Below are 20,986 nucleotides of genomic sequence, written 5' to 3'. Positions count from 1 at the left end.
TCCTCGTCGTGTCGGTGTCGCTTCCCCCTTTGCCGGGTGGCTTTGGGGGCCTTGGGAGGTTTCCTCTTCCTGCTTTTGGCAGTAATCCAATCCTCTGCCTCCTTTGTTCCCTCCTCTTCCATTTTCTCCGTCTGTCTTGAAGGAGCTTGGATTGGCTGCTGCACCTCCCCGCTGTCTGCCGTCTGCTCCGTTACAGCCTGCCCTTCCTTCTGGGTGCCTCCAAACACCGTTTCTGTGCTGTTTTGTGTGCCTTGCTGGTCTTAGGTGGTCCACGGCTCATGTTGCCATCTCCAGCCATCTGTGCATAGGTGGCGGCCCCTCGTCTTGGGCAGGCCTTGTACATGCGGCCTGCCTCTCCTCACAGAATACAGTTCTTTGCCTCCTTACATTCTTTGGTTGGGTGGCCTTCCTGTTTGCAATTTCGGCAGATGGTCACCTTACAATCCGCCGCCATGTGGCCTGACCTCCCGCAGGTTCGGCACACTTTTGGCTGCCCTGTGTATGTCAGGTAACCTCTGCTTCCTCCGATGGCAAAGCTAGAGGGTGGGTGGAGGATGTTCCCACTGGCATCGACCCTTAGTGTTACCCTGACCTGTCGTTTGCTGGTCCAGATCCCGAAAGGATCGACCACATCGGTACTCTCTCCATCGACCTGGACGTATCTTCTCAGGAAGGTCAGGACATCTGTAGCTGGGACGTGGGGGTTGTATATCTGGATTGTTACAACCTGACTCCTCTGCGCAGGAAGCACACACAACGGGAGTGCTGACAAGATGGAGAACAGCGGCTCCCCTTCCTTTTCCTCGAAGACCTTCAAGAGCTATTCACACTGCTTCATGCTCCTAAAGGTGACATCAAAGTAGCCTGCGCCAGGGAAATCCTGCAGGCAGTACATGTCCGCTGCGGCAAACCCACAGCAATCGAGCAAAATCTTCTTGACAAACACCGTCCAATCAACTGGTGTATGCTCCTCCACCTTCTTGACAGTCACCCTGACTGTGTTGCGAACGCCCTGGCCCAGGATGCAGGCAGCGGTTGCGGCCATAGCTCTGAGGTTGGCTGGTCCCTGAATTGGCGTTAGGCCGAAGCCAGCATGAAGATCCACCAAGGCTTACATGGCTTAGAAAGGGTGGACGCTAAGAAATTGTTTCTGTTAGGTGAGGAGACGCGGACCCATCGGCACAGCCTTAGAATTAGAGGAGGTAAATTCAGAACAGAAATGCGGAGACATTTCTTCAGCCAGAGAGTGGTGGGCCTGTGGAATTCATTGCCGCAGAGTGCTGTGGAGGCTGGGATGCAAATGGCTTCAAGGCAGAGATTGATAAATTTTTGATGTCACAAGGAATTAAGGGCTACGGGGAGAATGCTGGTAAGTGGAGTTGAATTGCCCATCAGCCATGATTAAATGGCAGAGTGGACTCGATGGGCCGAATAGCCTTACTTCCACTCCTATGTCTTATGGTCTAAGAGCAGGTCAGCACAACCAAACGATCCTCCAACATCCAATCATGATCCAGCGATGATCTCCACTCGCTCTGATGACTCACAACTCGACCCCTGTCCTGATAAGAACAGACACTTGATCTCAGCCAAAAGGCCAAAGCTGACATTGGCAGCTGACGTTGGTGCGAGTGCAGAATGGCGTTCACATTCTGGTGCTCATGTGCTTATGCAGAACGGTGCAGAGATTTCAGTGCACACATCTGAGCATGTTCAGAACCAAGTGCATGACTGATTGGTGCTGAAATTGTGCTATTGCAATTTTCCCTAAAATACTGTTCCCTAGTTCTTTAGCAATGTTATAGCCAAATCATGCTGAAAAAATGCATGTTATACTGGACCTACCAGTACTGAAAACAAAATGCTGGAGATCACTGCAGGTCAGGCAGCTTCCATGGAGAGTAAGCAATTTAACATTTTATGTCTAGTTGACACTTCATCAGAGCTCAAAACATTAGCTTGCTTTCCATGGTTGATGCCTGAACCACTAGCATCTCCAGGATTTTTGTCTTCAGTGCAAACTTTCTTTGTTCATTTACACATTTCTGTGTTGCAGCTTTCCTTCATTTAAATAGTACTCTGTTCTCCTTTTCTCCCTTCCAAAACAAATGAATTGTCATTTCCCACATTCGACTCCATTTGTCAACCTTTTGCCCACTTACAGAACCTATCAATATCTCTCTGAAATGTTTGTATTTTTCTCGCAAGTTGCCTTTCCATCTATTTTCATGTTGACTGCCAATTTGGCTGCAGTACGTTCACTTTCTTCCTCCAAGTCATTGATCTATACTATAAACAGTTGCAGTCCCAGCTCTAACTCATGTGAACCCCACTGGTTACAGTTGCCAGTCTGTAAAATACCCCTTATTCCTACTAGCTATGTTCTGCCTATTAGTCATATCTCTCTGCTAATATACTACCTTCAACACGTTGTTCCTTATTCTCCATAACTGTTTCCCCAGATTCATTTTCTCAGAAGCTGATGTTCACTTTGACCTTTCTCTTCCTTTTCATATTTTAAAGAAGCTCTTATTGTCAGATTTTATGTTCTTCACTAGTTTACCCTCATGATTTACTTTCTCTCTTAGTCCTTTTTAGCTGGATTCTGAATTTGCCAATTCACCTAACCTGCCTCAGTCTATAAGGCTGTCACTGATTTTGTCTCCTTGCATGCTTTTTCTTTCAACTTTGTACTCTACTTAACTTCCCTGGTTAGCCATGATTTGTTTATCTCTCCCTTAGATTTTTTTCCTGCTTACTGGGATATATTTTTCAGATAACCATGCCTTCCTCCCTAATCTATTCACCCAGTCCACTTTAGCTAATTCTATCTCATTTCATTGTAATTCTCTTTAAGTCAAACACAGTTGTTTCCGACCTATGTCTTTCATTTTCAAATGGAATATTAAATTCTTTCATCTTCTAAACACTATTTCTAGGAGATTTTTACACTGAGATCGTTTATTAAACCTGCCTCATTACCATGTCCAAGATATGCTTCCTGGTTGTCTCCATGTGTCTCCTGTCTTTCTTTTTCTATGTAGGAGAGACCATTAGGTTTAGAAGGCTTTGAAAGAACCCTGGGGAGTTTCTGCAGTACGTCTTGTAGATTTTACGTATTCTTGTCATTGTGCATCAGTTTTGCACCGAGTGAACAAATATGTTGATGAATTGAGTTCTGGTCAGATGGGCTGCTTTATCTTGGATGGTGTTCACCTTTTTTTGATTGTTGTTGAGGCCACATTTATTGTAGCCATCCATGGGTATCTGATCACACTCCTTCCACTACCTGCTAGATGGGCAGGTTTTGTCAGGAAGTGAGAAGAGAAGAAATCTCAACTCAATAGAGATTTTCAATTTTCCTGCTCTTAATCATGCTATGATCGAGTTGAGCTTCTATTTATTGGAGCAAGCTGGATGTTATTCAGGGATTACATGTCCAGGGGAGTTGGTTAGAGCTCGTCTAGCTGGAACTTGCTTAATTTAATATTAATAGTCATTTGCCATCCCTAGCCATACTGCACTCCAGCAGGGACAGCTCAATTTAAAAAAAAGTCATGGATGTGAACATGAGTGGGAAAACTTTAAAAATTTACAGATTGCTTAGAAGAATTAACTTAGAATTGCATACAGCAAGGAGGATAGTCTAAAACTCAAAAAGGATGTTGACAAGTTAGTGAAGTGTGAGGATAGGTGGTAAATGAGGTTCAGCATAGAGAATGTGAGAACACTACCACCTGATGAAGGAGTGTCGCTCCGAAAGCTAGTGTGCTTCCAATTAAACCTGTTGGACTATAACCTGGTGTTGTGTGATTTTTAACAGTATAGAGAAGTGTGAGATAATGTACTTTTGTCATAAGAACATTGAAAGACAATATAAGGCGCAGTAAAATTCTAAAGGGATACTGGAGCTGAGGAATCTGAGTGCGCACATCCATAGATTGTTGAAGGTCGCTGACAGGTAAGAGCAATAAATAAAACATGGCATTCTTGGCTTTAATAATAGAGACAGTGTGCAAAAATAATAGGGACAGGGGTGTGATTTTGAACTTGTGCAGCTTGTTCGCACATTAGATCTCAGTGGATTATTACACACAGTTGTGGGTGCAATGTTATAGGAAAAGTCTGAATGTATTGTTAGTGTAGAAGCAGTTTGCAAACATGGTTCCAGATGAAGGCAGACTGAAGAAGATGGGACTGTTCTCACTGGAGAGAAGAAGGCTGAGAGGCGCTTTGATACAGGTTTGCAAAACTGTGAACAGGCTGGATAGAGGAGATGGGGAGACACTATTCCCTAATACAAGAAAAACGATCAAAAGGGCATAGGTTTAAAGTGATACACAAAAGGTGCGGTGGTGGGTTGGCATGTGGCTCAGTGGTTAACACTGCTGCCTCACAGAACCAGGGGCACAGGTTCGATTCCAGACTCGGGTAACTGTCTGTGTGGGTTTCCTGTGTGGGTTGCTGTGGTCCTCCTACAATCCACAAATGTGCAGGTTAGGTGAATTGGCCATGCTAAATTGCCCATGCTGTTCAGGGATGTGTAGGTTAGGTGCATTAGTCAGGGGTAAATATCAGATAGTAGAGTATGGAATGGGTCTGGGAGGGTTGGTGGAGACTTGTTGGGCTGAAGGGCCTGTTTCCACACTGTCGGGATTCTATTAAAAAAAAGAGGCAAACTTGTTGAGATTTCCTTTCGCACAGCAAGTAGCTAGGATATGAAAGTACTATCTGAAATGTGTCAAGTCAGATTCAATTGAGGCATTTAAGAGGTCATTGAATAATTATTTAGGTAGAAATTGTGTGGTGAGATAATTCGGGACGTGAAATGTGTAAGGCAGGCAATTGGTGCAATAGAATAGGACTGGTGCTGGAATAATGGCCTTCTCCTGTGCCAGAGCAATTCTGTGAATTTTCAAGAAAAGCAATGGAAGAAAACTTCTGTTGGGAAAGCAGAGCTGAACAAAATTTAATAAAAGGTTTCTTCAAAAAAAAACAAGTGATTATGAAATTAATGGGACTGAATGTTGATATATGCCCTTGATTGTCCAAGATAACTAAATCCCTTGGAAATGGTGCATGCGCGAGTTGTCATCTTTCAAAATGTGTAGATTCTGGAAAGTCCAGCAGTTTGGGCAGCAGAGACAAGCCACTATAAATGCCGGAGGAAACATCACAGAAGCGCTTCACAGGAGGCTCCCAAGCACTGAGGATGTCACCTAGACAGGGGACGAAACATTTGCAACACAGATTCCCAGCTCGGCGAACAGAACCACAACATTGGATGACTAATCTAATCCATGGTTTAAAAATAAAACCAAATCAAGACTTTTACAGAACCGTTTGATACATTGTGTCTGTAACAGCCCTATCTCTACAGATCTTTAAATTAATCACTTAGAAATACATATTCAGCTCTCTTTTGAAACTTTGTATGGGATCAGCCTCTAACACTCTCCCAGGTAGCACATGCCCAAATTCAAACAACTCTGGGTACATAAGTTTCTCTTCATATTGCTCCTATCTCTCTTGCTGACAATCATTAATTGGACTTGAGTTTATGACATATCAACTCATGGAAATAGAATACCTTCCTTTACCCTGTCAAAATTGTTCATAATTTTGAGCACCTCAATAAAGTCACCACTTAAACCTTCTCTTCTCCAAGCAGAATAAGTCCAATTTCTCAAATCTTTTCCTGTATCTAAAGTCCCTTGTTCGTGTTTCTTACCAATAAATCTCCTTTGCACTCTCTTCAGGGCTCAAATAAGCTGCCCAGAACTGAATGTCATTCTCCATATGTGGTCTAATCAATGATTTATAGATGTGTAGCATTACTTCCTTGTTTTATAATCCATGTTTCTTTAATAAACCCAAGGATCATGTAACCCACCTTAACAACAGTTTCACCTTGCCTGGCCACCTTCAGAGACACATGCATATGAACCTTGATGTCTCTCCACTCCTGTACAACCCCTAAAGTTGTATCATTGAGCCAATATTTCCTCACCATTTTAACTTGAGTAAAATGCATTACCTCACATTTCTCTGCATCGAAATTTATCTGCCAGGTGCCAGCATATTTGACCATCTTGTCAATGTCCCTGTTAAGTCACTCAGCATCATCATCACAATTCATTATTCTCTTTGGCTTCATGTCATCTCCAAATGTATAGATTTTGCCCTCAAAACCCAACTCAATCATTTATATAAATCAGAAAAAGCAAGTGAGGTACACCACCTTCAATGCTTCACCAGTCTGTGAAATGTGTTATGAAGGTATAGAGGTGTATTGTACTTGTAAGAGAGAGAGGAAGCTAGCAAGGACTGACTGAAAGCACATCATGCCCTGAACAATTTAAAAATATAACACTCAATTGAAACCAATAACTGGAGTTGTGTGGTCACGGAACAAAAACAAATTCAAATCTGGTCAATCAGTTTAAATTATGCCCCAGATACCAAATCCAATTGAATTTGAATATTACTGTTTGGGATGACATCAGTTTTGGGGTAGAAAACTGAACATTTTGAACAGTTAGGGGGAGAACTGCCAAGAAAACCAACAAGTATAGTTTGCTAGCTGAATAGCTGTCTGAAAGGTACTTGTTCAAATGAAAGACCTGTGAAGCAGAATACTACAGAAAGGATGACAGATGAAAACCTGCAGAGGAAGGTACAAAGAGAAAATTCGACAGCTGGCTGGTTTTGAAATTTGAACTTTTTTTGAAAATCTTAAATCGGGGTTTTTATCAGACCAGTATTGTAGAATGGGAGGTAAAAGATAGGTTTAAAAGAAAGGAGTTGTAATTAATGTTCTCTTTTGGACTTAAAAAAATAAAATTGGTGATTTTTACTTTACATATCGACCGCTGGGATAGTTTTTTGCCTCTCAAAATTTAACAGATTACAGCGCAAGATGAGCTTTTCTGTGAGTCGGGTTTAAATTAGCAGAGGCGTTTATCTCATGTTGGAACAAGCACAATTTCTGTTCCTATCCTCTATTTCCTATATTTTAGCCATCTGGTAATCCATGTTGCCCAGGACCTATCAATCCCAAATATTTCTAAGTTACTAACCAACCTACAATGTGGCACTGTATCAATTTCTGAAAGTCTGCTGCCCTCATCCACTGCTTGTTTCCTATTCTCAAATAACTCAATTAAATTTCAGACACAAATTTCCCTTAGCCAAACCATGTTGACTATCCAGTATTAACTTATTTTTCTGTGTATATTTACCCTATACTGTATTATGGCTTCCATCAGTTTACACAGTATTCATGTCAAGTTGACAGGTCTGGAATTTCCTGGGTTATCGTTTGTCTCTTTTTAAGCAATGACGTCAAATTTACAATCCTGGTACTAATCCCATGTTCACAGAAGCCTGGAAAATTTCTGTCAACGGCTCTCTCATTTGCTCTCTTACCTGTTTCAGCTATTTAGGATGTACTTCAGTCAGGTCTGGTGACATCTCTAGCTGAGCCTTTTCAGTGCCTGTACTTTCTCTGTCATTATACTGCACAGTTACTCAAAACACATAATTTCAACAGGGCCTTTACCCCCACTATTTTCCAATATGGTAAAGACAGAAGCAAAGTACTTATTGAGTGCCTGAACAGTAACCATTGCTTCAGTGAACATTTTGTCCTTATGGGCCTCACTCTATCCTTCACTAATCTTCTACTGAGATGTTTGAAGAACATTTTGCTGTTTGTTTTAACACAGCTTGCCACTCTTTCTCCTACCATACACACTATCATGCTTCCTCTCAGACTTTCTTATTCCAGCCTTAGCACCACCCCTACATTTGAGATCGTGTCCCTGATTTCTTTCACTTTTTCAGTTTGCATCACATGCTTCCTTTATTTCCAATTATTTTCTCATCAGTGTCCTTCGTTATTCAAGTTGTTCTAGCTTTGGATACCGTATATTTATTTCTCATGGGTATATACCTAGTTTGCGCCCTGTTCATTTCCCATTTGAGTGTCTCCTATTTTTCATCCACTTCTTTCTAAACCAAAATGCATTTCCAATCAATCTGCTCAAGTTCAGCTTTTAGGCCCCTGAATTTTACTTTTTTCCAATCTGACATCCCAATCTGTAATTCCATTATATTATATATTTTTATATTATGATTGCTATTTCTCATATGCTCCCCACTCTGATTTTCTTCACTTGGCCTGTTTCATTTCCTAGAACCAGATCCAGCACAGCTCTCTTCCTGATAGGACTGGAAGTAATTATTCCAGAAAGTTCTCCTTCATGCATCACAGGTTTCTCCCCTTCCGTGCTCACACAATACCTTGAGGGATGGTACTGGTGTAGTTACAGTGGAGGGACTGTTCCACATATCCTACAAAGAGGCAGGCATAGCTCATACCCAATGCAGATACCCATAGCTACCCATCTGATTTCTAGGAATTGGAGGGATCCAAAGCAAAAGTTGTTAATGGTTCCAAGTGGGTCGGTGGAGAGGTTGGTTGGGTCTGCGGGAGAGGGGGATACAGATGTAGAGAGACTGGATGACCACAGTGATGTTGAGTGTTGGGAGCCAGGGAATTGAAAATGATGGAGGGCATAAGTGGTGTCCTGAATGTAGGTGGGGAGTTTCTGGACCAAATGGGACAGGACACTTTTGAGATAAGAGGAGAAGAGTTCAGTGTAGCAGAGGCAATCATTTGACTGGGTTTTGAATGGATTTTGAGTAGGGGATAGAAACGGACGGTGCAGGGAACTATAAGGTTGGAGGCTGTGGATGGGAGATCTCCTGAACTGATGAGGCTGTCAATGATCTGAGACATTATGGTTGATGATGAGAGATGGGATCATGATCAAGGGGGCAAAAGGAGGAAACATCAGTGAATTGGTGTCTGGCCTCAGCAAGGTAAAGGTCGATGCACCAAACTACTACCATGCCTCCCTTGTCAGCTGGTTAGATGATTATGTTGGGGTTGGTGCGGAGGGAGCAGGAGGCTATGTGTTGAGAGGGAGAGAGATTGGAGTGGGTGAGAAGGTGGCGAGATTGAAGCAGTTGATGATGCGACACATTTGGGATGAAGAGGTCAAGGGAGTGTTGGAGACCAGGATGAGATGTCCAGGAGGATGGAGTTTGGAGGTGCTAGAAGGGATTGTGGAGGGTGGGTAGGAACGATGTTTGAAGAAGTAGGCATAGAGGTAGAGTTAGCAAAAAAAGAGTTTGATATCTTGAAATTTGTTGACATGTGGGTATAGTAAAATGAAGATGAGTTGTTTGCTGAGGACTGACTCTTTGTCCTCAGTGAGGGGGAAATCTTGGGGAATAGTAAATGCATGCAGGGCTTGGGACTGGAGCATGGCGTTGAACTGGAGTTTGAAGTTACGGTAGAGATTGGCTCTGTGGAGTATGAATGGTCATGTGATGGGTGGTGATATAAGCAGAAGCAGCACAGTTGGAAGATTCCATGGAAAGTGGCGTGGTCAACAGCATAGGCTGAAGTGGCGTGTTTGGCAGCGGTCATGGGGGTGGCCTGGTCAGTGGAGTCTGCAAGGCGGTGTTAGCAGAGGCAGCAGGATTGACCTTCGCAGAAATGACATTGTCAGCGGCAGAGGTGGAAGCGATGGTTTCAGTCTCTGCGGGGGTGTTGTGTTTGGTGAGATCAGTGGAGGCAGCATTCACAGATGTGACATAGTCAGCAGCATCCACAGGAATAATGCATTGTCAATGGCAATGGGGGTGGCTGGACCAACCGCGTGGTTGGTGGTATTTGGGGGATTCAGGAGGAGGTTGGGTAGGGTCTGGAGTGGTCAGGGACGTCTGGGGGTAGCTGTATTAGATTAGATTAGACTTACAGTGTGGAAACAGGCCCTTCGGCCCAACATGTCCACACCGACCCGCCGAAGCGCAACCCACCCATACCCCTACATTTACCCCTTACCTAACACTACGGGCAATTTAGCATGGCCAATTCACCTGACCCGCACATCTTTGGACAGTGGGAGGAAACCGGAGCACCCGGAGGAAACCCACGCAGACACGGGGAGAACGTGCAAACTCCACACAGTCAGTCGCCTGAGTCGGGAATTGAACCCGGGTCTCAGGCGCTGTGAGGCAGCAGTGCTAACCACTGTGCCACCGTGCCGCCCAATTCTTATGAGGTGGTTGAACAGTTTCAGAGCGGAGGGGATGACCAGGGAGCGGGACCCACTGAAATCTTTGTGGATCAAGGAGGAAAACCTCTTCAAGGTGGGCATCCTTGGCAGAGGCAGATATATGGAACAGCCCCTCTTCTGCAGCTACACCGGCACCATTCCCCACCTTTTCTTCCACTACATTGATGACTGTGTTGGCACTACCTCATGTTTCCAAAAAGCGCTCAAACAGTTCATTATCTTCACCCACATCCTCTACCTTAACATCAAATTTATCCCGACCATCTCTGATACCTCCCTCTCCTTCTGGGACCTCTCAATCTTCACCTCTGGCAACCGGCTTAGTACCAACATCTACTTGAAATCCGCCAATTCCCACAGCTACCTTGACTAAACCTCCTCCCAACCTCCTCTTGCAAAAATGCAATCCCACACTACCATTCCTCTGCAATATTTGCTCTCAGAATGAGCAATTCCACTCCAGGATACCTCAGGTGTGTTCCTACTTTAAGGGCTGTGTTTTCCCCGTCCCTGGGATCAACAATATCCTCAATTGTATCTCCAACATTTTCCATACCTCTACCCTCAAATCCGTCCTCCCCACAACCCTGACAAGGATAGAGTGCCCCTGGTCCTTACATACCACCCCACTAAACGCCAAATCCAATACATCATCCTCTGCCATTTTCATCACCTGCAGTCTGACCCCACCACCAAAATGATATTTCCTTCCCCACCCCTATCTGTTTTCCACAGGGAGTGTTCATTACCTCGTCAGTTCACCTCCCATCCGCACCATCTTCACATCTGTCACCTTTCCCTGCAGCCGCAGGAGGTACAACGCCTGCCACCACACCTCCCCTCTTCCCTCTGTCATCATTCTAAAAGGAATCATTCTAGGTCTGGCAGAGATTCACCTGCATTCCCTGATTTATTGCATTCACTGCTCCCGATGTGGTCTCCTCTACATCAGAGAGACCGAGTGCAAAGTATTTCAGAGAAGTGGTAGTAAAAGCCATGGGTAAGTTGTTGGAGAAGATTCTGAGGGACAGGATTAACATGTACTTGGAAAGGCAAGCACTGATTACAGATAGTCAATGTGGCTTTGTACATGGAAAATCGTGTCTCAATAACTTGATTGAGCTTTTTGAAGAATTGACAGAGCAGTCCGCTCTGTCAATGAAGGCAGAGTGGAGAACGTTGTCTGTTTAGATTTAGGCAAGGTGTCTGACAAGGTTCCGCATGGTAGTTTAGTTCGCAAGGTTAGATCATGTGGACTCCAGGGAGAGCTAGCCATATGTATATAAAAATGGCTTGAAGAAGGGAGACAGAGGTGGTGGTGGAGGGCTGGTTTTCGTAATGGAGGCCTTTACCACAAGTTTCGATGCTGGGTCCACTGGTTTTCCTACTTTATAAAAATCGTTTGATTGTGAATATAGGAGGAATGGTTAGCAAGTTTGCAGATTACATCAAAATTGGTGGTGTAGTGGAAAGTGAAGAAAGTTATCTTGATCTGATGGGCTAAGGAGTGGGAGATGGAGTCTCATTTAGGTAAATGTGAGATGTTGTATTTTGATAATGCAAATCCAAGCCAGTCTCATCCAATTAATGGTAGGATCCTGGAGAGTATTGCCGAACAAACAGACCGTGGGGACATGTGCATAAATTCTTGAAACTGGAGTCGTAGAAACTGGAGGATAGTGAAAAAGGTATTTGGTACACTTGTATTTATTTGTTGTTGCATTAAGTGTAGGAATTGGGACGTCATGTTGCAGCTGAATCTGTGTGTGAGGTCAGTCTTGCAATTTGCATTGTGAGTGGTAACATGATTTGGTGACACTAGCTGCACACAGCAGTAACAATTTGGTATGAAGACAAATTATCACAGTGGAAGCACTGTAAATGGTATCTCTGATTCCATACCTCTTGTTCCAATACATGCCACTACCTGCACAGCTTTCTCACAAATTGTTTAACTTATGGATCCTCGATCCTTGCTTCTAGCCACAGCATGCCCTGCAATCTCATTGCCCTGGTGTCATTAACTCCGATGGAGTTAAACCATTTGCCCTCATTCCATTTAAGGTACGAGGCAGCAGATCTGCCCAGCTCTGCCCTGGTTTCTGAATGCCTTTAGCTAATGTTCTCTTTACTGTCCGATTCATTCACACTAGTATTCCTAAGATCTGCAAATGATTGTTCCACTCCTCGACTAGATTGCATTCCCTACAGTATGAAAACAGGCCATTTTGCCCAATAAGTTCACATGAACCACAGAACAGTAACCCACCCAGACCCATTTCCATCTGACTAATGTAGCTAACACTATGGGCAATTTAGCATGGCCAATTCACCAAACTTGCACATCTTTGGATTGTGGGATGAAACCAGAGCACCCGGAGGTAACTCGCGCAGACACAGGGAGAATGTGCAAGCTCCACACAGTCGCCCAAGGCGGGAACTGAACCCTGGTCGCTAGCGCTGTGAGACAGCAGTGCTTACCACTGAGCTGTTGTGCTAAATCCATTGTCCAGAGAGGGCAGTGAGGTGGGAAGAGAAGAAAAACTACGAAGAGGAAGAAAAGTGAAGGAAAAGGGGAAGGGATTGGCAAGCAGAGGAGCTCCAACCAGAACGTCCTACTTTGCCACCATTTTGACTCCGTGTGATGGATTGGGAAAGAGGGAGGTGCAATGAGACCTGGATGTCCTCAAACCTCAAACTAAGCATGTAGCTGCAACAGGCAGTTACAAAGCAAATTGTATATTGGTTTTCATAGCGAGAGGATTTGAGTACAGAAGCAGGGATGCCTTGCTGCAATTGCTTAGGGCCTTGTTGAGGCCACACTTAATGCACAGTGTGCAGTTTCAGTCCACTTTTATCTGAGAAAGATTGCTTTGGTTATGAAGGGAATGCAACGAAAGAATATCAGACTTATTCCTGAGAAGGCAGGACTGGTGTATGAAGAGACATTAGGCCAGAGAGGACTATATACAGTGGAGTGATCAGCTATGATCAGACTGAGTGGCTTCTGTTTCCACACAAGTGCCAACTTTGGATCCTGGCAGAGTCGTACTTCCATTTAAATAAGAAATAGGTGCAAATATCGATCATATTATCTATTGGATCTGAAAGGATACGATCATTGCTTATCTATCTCAATTCCACTTTCCTTCAAATATTCAATATTCTTCAAACATTTGCTACATTTAAAATGTGACAGAAATATTTTTCTGTTGCAATCATTATTGTGCAGTGTATATGATCACTAAAATTTTTGATTTAAATCGTTTAAAGTTGATCCGACTTGCAATGTTACTGCATTGTGAACAATATGAATATTTATTTCTTGTACTGCTGTGGACGTGAAGCTGTTCATGTCCTGTACAGTTGGTCCTGCATCAGCAATTTATATGGTGTCACGGAAACCTGGTGAATCACAGGCTCCTGATAAAATAGAAACTAGCTGAATATTCAGGATGAATTGTCCTCATTACTAAGTAGAAGTGATACTGGTTTTGTTACATTTATTTTCGACAATAGATTCCTTTATGGCCAGTAGTTCTCAAGGTGGAGTTCACAAAACCCTGGACTGTGTAGAGACTTGCCAGAGGATCAGAAAACTCAACTTTTGAGCAGGTGAGAGAGCGAGAGTGTGAGAGACTGAGAATGAGAATGCAAACACAAGGCAGGAGAAATAAGGGAAGGAGAAAAAAAGACCTATTGACTGTTTTCCACAAATTAATGGAGTATATTGTTATCCCCACAGAATATCCGACTAGATGCTCACCCTGAAGCTTCTCAATATGCCCTTCATGGGGATAAATGTCTTGTCTGCTGTGGGCAACAGCGCTGTGTCTAAGTTGCTTGAATTGAGTATATGGAGGAGACCAGCTGCTGCTAGTTTAAAACCAGGGTCTAGTCCATTTGGACTTGACTCATGCTGTGAGCAAATAGCCTTTAATAATGTGGAAGTAAAAATTACTGAAGAAGAGGCCTTATGGGCTCAACATCAACTCTGTTACTCGCTCCACATATTCATACAGGCTTGCTGAATTTTTCTAACAATTTATTTTAATTTCAGATTTCCAGTATCTATAATATTTTGCTTTAATCATTATAAAACTTCCTGATCTGAGTATGCTTTTTTTTGGTTTTACTTCCCTTATCTGTCAGGCTGTCATCCAGTAACCTGTACGGTCTTGCCTCAGTCGTACTTCTGCTTTCCCTGTATGGTGGTTCGTAATCGGCGTCTATCTTTATTTTTACTACTTTGTGTTACACTTTGTCCAGCCTGAATATCTAAATGTTGTTATTGTGTCAAATTAGAAAGCCATTCATCCAGTAGACATGTGATTGATACAAGTGAAAGTGAGGACTTCACACAATTCTGAAATGAAACATGTCAAATAAATTCAATATTTTCAATGGACTAATAGGTTTGATCATGATGCTAAATTGCCTTGAATTTGATTTTCTTTTTTTTAACCCTCACATAACTAGAGCAAAGGCCCTGTCCTTAGGCTACTGAAGTGGGGAAGTATAACCTGTTTAATCATCTGTTGATGTGGTTACAGGTAGTTCTTCTATAATGGGATTGTTGCGTTTTTGTGCTTTATGGATAAATTGCTCTTTAAAAGCAACGCTTCAAGTCTTGGTGATGTAATTGCAATAAAACCAACCCACTTTTTTTTTTAAAAATCGGCTATAGAAACAGTGTCCTGAATTCATCCATTGCGTTACAGCAAATTCATGTTAATGAAGCGCGCGTTATAGCAGAATAACCTGTATAATTGGATGGAAAACCTGTCAATTGACTTACATTTTCAAATCTCTCACCATATTACAGTATTCTAAATTCCTCTAAATAATTCTGAGAAGCTGGGCTGAATTTGTTCAACTCAGTAAAGGTATTTCTGAGAATGTATTTAATGGGTTCAAAATGGAGGAAATTCATAATGTCATTACAGAACAAAACTGTATTGAGTCCATGCAACTAAATTTGAGAACTTGTTTCTCCTCAATGAAAATAATAGCCAACATTTAGCTGTTTTAACATTTAATTTGACCCTGCTCTCAAGACTGATGAGGTCAATAGCTATTTGTGTTGGAAGTGATGTGATTTGGCAGTTTACAGGAGGAAGCCATCTTTAAATTAAATCAATTAACACATACTAGAATGTTAGTGGAGTCAAGCCTTTTTTTAATCTCTCATTTGTTTTGAAGTTGTAGAAATTCAATTTGCAACAGTGACAGACCTACAAATTGTTCATCTAAGGAATTAATTATTAAAACTCTTGAATGTACCTTTTTAAGAATGTTTGCGATTAACCTTCCTTCACTAAGAACGTGCAGTTGGTTTGTTTTTTTTCTCAGTCTTTCCTTCAGTCAGTTCCTCAATTACAATGTGATGCCTTATTAAATCTTGGTATGTGGTAGATTGTTTCCAGTTTACCTCTGTGGAATTGTGAAACTGAGGATGAGTTCACTTGAAAAGAGAACACACAAGAGATGGCGGAATTCATGGCAAAGTTGGGAAAAGAACTGATTGGAATTTTGTTTATTGGGTATCGTGGGTCTGAGAAAATGGGACTACTGTGAGGGTATTGGTCTGCTGGGAAATGGAGCTCAGCAGAGAGTTTTTCTGAGATGGCACTGTGATTATGGGAAGAAGGCACTTGGAGATTGCCATCTGTGTTCTTGTTCTGAAAATGGTGGAACGTAATGTAGTTCAGGTGAGTGACTATTTAGAGAAAGGGAACTTCAGGATAATGGTGAGAACAGAATTAAGAGGAAAGCACTATCAGAGAGAAGAAATGGGAACAGTGGGCCCTTTCAGCAATCCATATAGAGTCATAGAGATGTACAACATGGAAACAGACCCTTCGGTCCAACCCGTCTACACCGACCAGATATCCCAACCCAATCTAGTCCTACCTCCAGCACCCAGCCCACATCCCTTCAAACCCTTCCTGTTCATATACCCATCCAAATGCCTCTTCAATGTTGCAATTGGACCAGCCTCCACCACTTCCTCTGGCAGCTCATTCCATATCCCTACCATCCTCTGTGTGAAAGTGTTGCCCCTTAGGTCTCTTTTATATCTTTCTCCTCTCACCCTTTAGTTCTGAAGTCCCCGACCCCAGGGAAAAGAATTCGTCTACTTACCCTCTCCTTGCCCCTCATAATTTTTAAAATCTCTATAAGGTCACCCCTCAGCCTCTGATGCTCCAGGAAAAACAGCCCCACCCTGTTCAGCCTCTCCCTTTAGCTCAAATCCTCCAACCCTGGCAAGATCCTTGTAAATCTTTTCTGAACCCTTTCAAATTTCACAACGTCTTTTCGATAGGAAGGAGACCAGAATTGCACGTAATATTCCAACAGTAGCCTAACCAATATCCTGTACAGCTGCCTCATGACCTCCCAACTCCTGTACTCAGTACTCTGACCAATAAAGGAAAGCATACCAAACGCCTTCTTCACTATCATATCTACCTGCAACTCAAGGAGCTATGCACTTGCACTCCAAGTCTCTTTGTTCAGCAACACTCCCTAGCACCTTACCATTAAGTGTATAATCCTGCTAAAATTTGCTTTCCCAAAATGCAGCACCTCCCATTTATCTGAATTAAACTCCATCTGCCACTTCTCAGTCCATTGGCCCATTTGGTCAAGATCCTGTTGTAATCATGAGGTATCCCTCTTCACTGTCCACTAAACCTCCAATTTTGGTGTCATCTGCAAACTTACCAATGATACCTCTTATGCTCGCATCCAAATCATTTATGTAAATGACAAAAAGTATAGGACCCAGCATCGATCCTTATTGCACTCCACTGGTCACAGGCCTCCAGTCTGAAAAACAATCCTCCATCCCACCTTTAAGCCAGTTCTGTATCCAAATGGCTAGTTCTCCCTGTATTCCATGAGATCTTGCTAATCAGTTTCCCACGGGGAACCTTGTCGAACGCCTTACTGATGTCCATATAGATCACATCTACCGCTCTGCCCTCATCAATCCTTTTTGTTTCTTCTTCAAAAAGCTCAATCAAGTTTATGAGACATGATTTCCCCCGTACAAAGCCATCTTGACTATCCCTAATCAGTTCTTGCCTTTCCAAATACATGTACATCCTGTTCCTCAGGATTCCCTCCAACAACTTGCCCACCACCGACGTCAGGCTCACTAGTCTGTAGTTCCCCGGGTTGTCCTTACCATCCTTCTTAAACAGTGGCACCACATTTGCCAACCTCCAGTTTTCTGTCACCTCACCTGTGACTATCAATGATATAAATATCTCAGCAAGAGGCCCAGCAAACACTTCTCTAGCTTCCCAAAGAGCTCTTGGGTATACCTGATCAGGTTTTGGGGATTTGTCCACCTTTATGCATTCCAAGACATCCAGAACTTCCTCCTCTGTTTATGGACATTTTGCAAGGTGTCACTATCTATTTCCCTACAGTCTATATCTTCCATATCCTTTTCCACAGTAAATACTGATGCAAAATACTCGTTTAGTATCTCCCCCATTTTCTGTGGCTCCACACAAAGGCCGCCTTGCTGATCTTTGAGGGCCCCTATTCTCTCCCTAGTTGCCCTTTTGTCCTTAATGTATTTGTAAAAACCCTTTGGATTCTCCTTAATTCTATTTGTCAAAGCTATCTCATGTCCCCTTTTTGCCCTCCTGATTTTCCTCATATGTATGCTCCTACTGCCTTTATACTCTTCTAAGGATTCACTCGATCTATCCTGTCAATACCTTACATATGCTTCCTTTGTATAGATTAGACTTACAGTGTGGAAACAGGCCCTTCGGCCCAACAAGTCCACACCGACCCGCCGAAGCGAAACCCACCCATACCCTTACATTTACCCCTTACCTAACACTACGGGCAATTTAGCATGGCCAATTCATCTAACCTGCACATCTTTGGACTGTGGGAGGAAACCGGAGCACCCGGAGGAAACCCACGCTGACACGGGGAGAACGTGCAAACTCCACACAGTCAGTCGGGAATTGAACCCGGGTCTCAGGCGCTGTGAGGCAGCAGTGCTAACCACTGTGCCACCATGCCGCCCACTACTGTTTTCCTAACCAAACCCTCAATTTCTTTCATCACCCAGTATTCCCTATACCTATTAACCTGTCCTTTCACCCTAACAGGAAATTACTTTCTCTGGATTCTCGGTATCTCATTTCTGAAGGCTTCCCATTTTCCAGCCGTATCTTTACCTGTGAAAATCTACCTCCAATTAACTTTAGAAAGTTCTTGCCTAATAGTGTCAAAATTGTTTTTTTATCTAATGTGGAACTTCAACTTTTAGATCCAGTCTATCCTTTTCCATCACTATTTTAAAACTAATACAATGATCTTTGCTGGCCCCAAAGTGCTCCCCCACTGACATCTCAGTCACCTGCCCTGCCTTATTTCCCAAGAGTCGGTCAAGTTTTGCACCTTCTCTAGTAGGTACATCCACACATTGAATCAGAACATTTTCTTGTACACACTTAACAAATTCCTCTCCATCTAAACCTTTAACACTGTGGCAATCCCAGTCTATGTTTGGAAAGTTAAAATCCCCTACCATAACCACCCTATTATTCTTGCAGATAACTGAGATCTTCTTACAAGTTTGTTTCTCAATTTCCCTCTGACTATTGGGGGGGGGGGGGAATCTATAATACAGAATAGCTCCACCCAGAATAGCTCCTCTTGATATATTTCCAGGAATATCCTCCCTCAGCACAGCTGTAATGCTATCCCTTATCAAGCACGCCACTCCCCCTCCTCTCTTGCCTCCCTTTCTATCATTCCTGTAGTATTTGTATCCTGGAACATTAAGCTGCCAATCCTGCCCATCCCTGAGCCATGTTTCTGTAATTGCTAAGATATCCCAGTCCCATGTTCCTAACCATGCCCTGAATTCATTTGCCTTCCCAGTTTGGCCCATTGCATTGAAATAAATGCAGTTTAATTTATTCATCCTACCTTATCCCTGCCTGCCCTGACTGCTTAACTTGCTTTTGTTCATATTGTCAGTACCATTCTCTGACTGCGCAGAATGACTCCATGTCATTCTCCTGCCTTTTCCTCATAATCCCAGTCAAGTGGGTGGACAGATTCCTATAGACAGCGAAGAAATACATCAGTTCCTGTCCCACGGCTTTTGCCAGTCTCATATGCACCAGACAGTGCATGTGATTCAAGCAAATAATCATGTCTCAAAATCAAAAGGAAGCCAATATCAGTGAGGTCCAGGTAGCGGACTATTCAAGCCGAGTAGCCAGCACAGTAAAATGAAAGCAGCCTCCAATACCAGTCCACAGGCTTGGGGACAGTTGGTTTGCTGGTCAGGGGTCCCATACCATTACAGTTTGGGTCCGGTGCAACCAGTCCTGGTTGTTGTGTGAACCTGATTAGAGAGCTTTACATATAACAGTCAGGGGTCTATTCATTTATCATTCAGGTCTGTCTGGCTAAATTGCTCAGAAGGTAGACTACGGTTTCTCCTAGGATTCCAGCCAAGAATAGCCAAGATGGGCTTGTCAGGGTCCATGCAATGGAGGAGAAAGTGAGGTCTGCAGATGCTGGAGATCAGAGCTGAAAATGGGTTGCTGGAAAAGCACAGCAGGTCAGGCAGCATCCAAGGAACAAGAGATTCGACGTTTCGGGCATAAGCCCTTTTTCAGGGTCTATGCAATGGGAAGGAGGCTGTGATACTTAATGAGGGGGAATTGCATCAGGAATACTGGGATACAGATGAAATTACAATAGTGAAATGGGCTGGTCATTGTACAGCTGGGTTAGGAGACAACTAACCTTCAAATAGAGGTGGGGAAAGAGAATGACTGTCATTCTGGACCATCATGAGGAGCTGGCCATCGTCCCAGGCTGAGAGGGTTTCCACAGGAGATTGACGAAACGAGATGATGAACTCCCAAAACAACGGACATCTACAGGAACAGGTAGGGAACAATGCTCAATGAATATCTGGAGAGACAAGCCTCCATCTTTCTGGGGAAGGCAAGGAGTTCCGTTCCATTTGCTCATCAGAAGAGTAAAAGCCATTACCATCGCAGACCTCACAGCAGACAGGGAGCTGGGAGTGTGCTGCCTCTGTACCTCCATTTAACAGAGCAGCTCTGGGATTGGTAAAGAGTTCTCATCCGTCATGGGCTGCATATCCAAACTGCTGTTTCTAAATAAACTACCCAGAAATTGCTAAAAGTCATCGATCTTAGATAATTCTGATCATAAACAGTCCCCAACTCAGCAAGATTGGTGCTAGGGAGGTAGGGTGGAAGTTGGGCATTATTAGGCTGGCTCTACCATAAATTCTGGGATACTGACTGAGCCCAAATAAAGACATTCCACAAAATCCTTTGAGGCCCCAACAAGGATGAGATTATGAAATAAAGTTTGTGGCACCAGATTTTGGGAGCAGAAAAATGTGTTGCTGGAAAAGCGCAGCAGGTCAAGCAGCATCCAAGGAGCAGGAGAATTGACATTTCGGGCATAAGCCCTTCTTCAGGAAAATAGGATTCCTGAAGAAGGACTTATGCCTGAAACGTCGATTCTCCTGCTCCTTGGATGCTGTCTGACTTGCTGCACTCTTCCAGCAACACATTTTTCAGCTCTGATCTCTAGCATCTGCAGTTCTCACTTTCTCCAACCAGATTTTGGGAGGTCAATATAAAATAACACAGATCATAATTCAATTTACTAGTCTAATGGATGACTAACCACTAGCTGGTTGATAGCTGTTGATAACTTTTAAGTATAAAACTTCTGGCTTTTCTCTATGTAAGTGTGAACAAGTGAGAGATTCAGAGCTGTAATCAAACCTCTCTTTTCTA

Source organism: Hemiscyllium ocellatum, chromosome 35 (genome assembly GCF_020745735.1).
Source record: "Hemiscyllium ocellatum isolate sHemOce1 chromosome 35, sHemOce1.pat.X.cur, whole genome shotgun sequence".
Lineage (NCBI taxonomy): Eukaryota > Metazoa > Chordata > Chondrichthyes > Orectolobiformes > Hemiscylliidae > Hemiscyllium > Hemiscyllium ocellatum.
The sequence above is the reverse complement of the archived record's forward strand: the minus strand, read 5'-3'. Positions refer to the sequence as shown.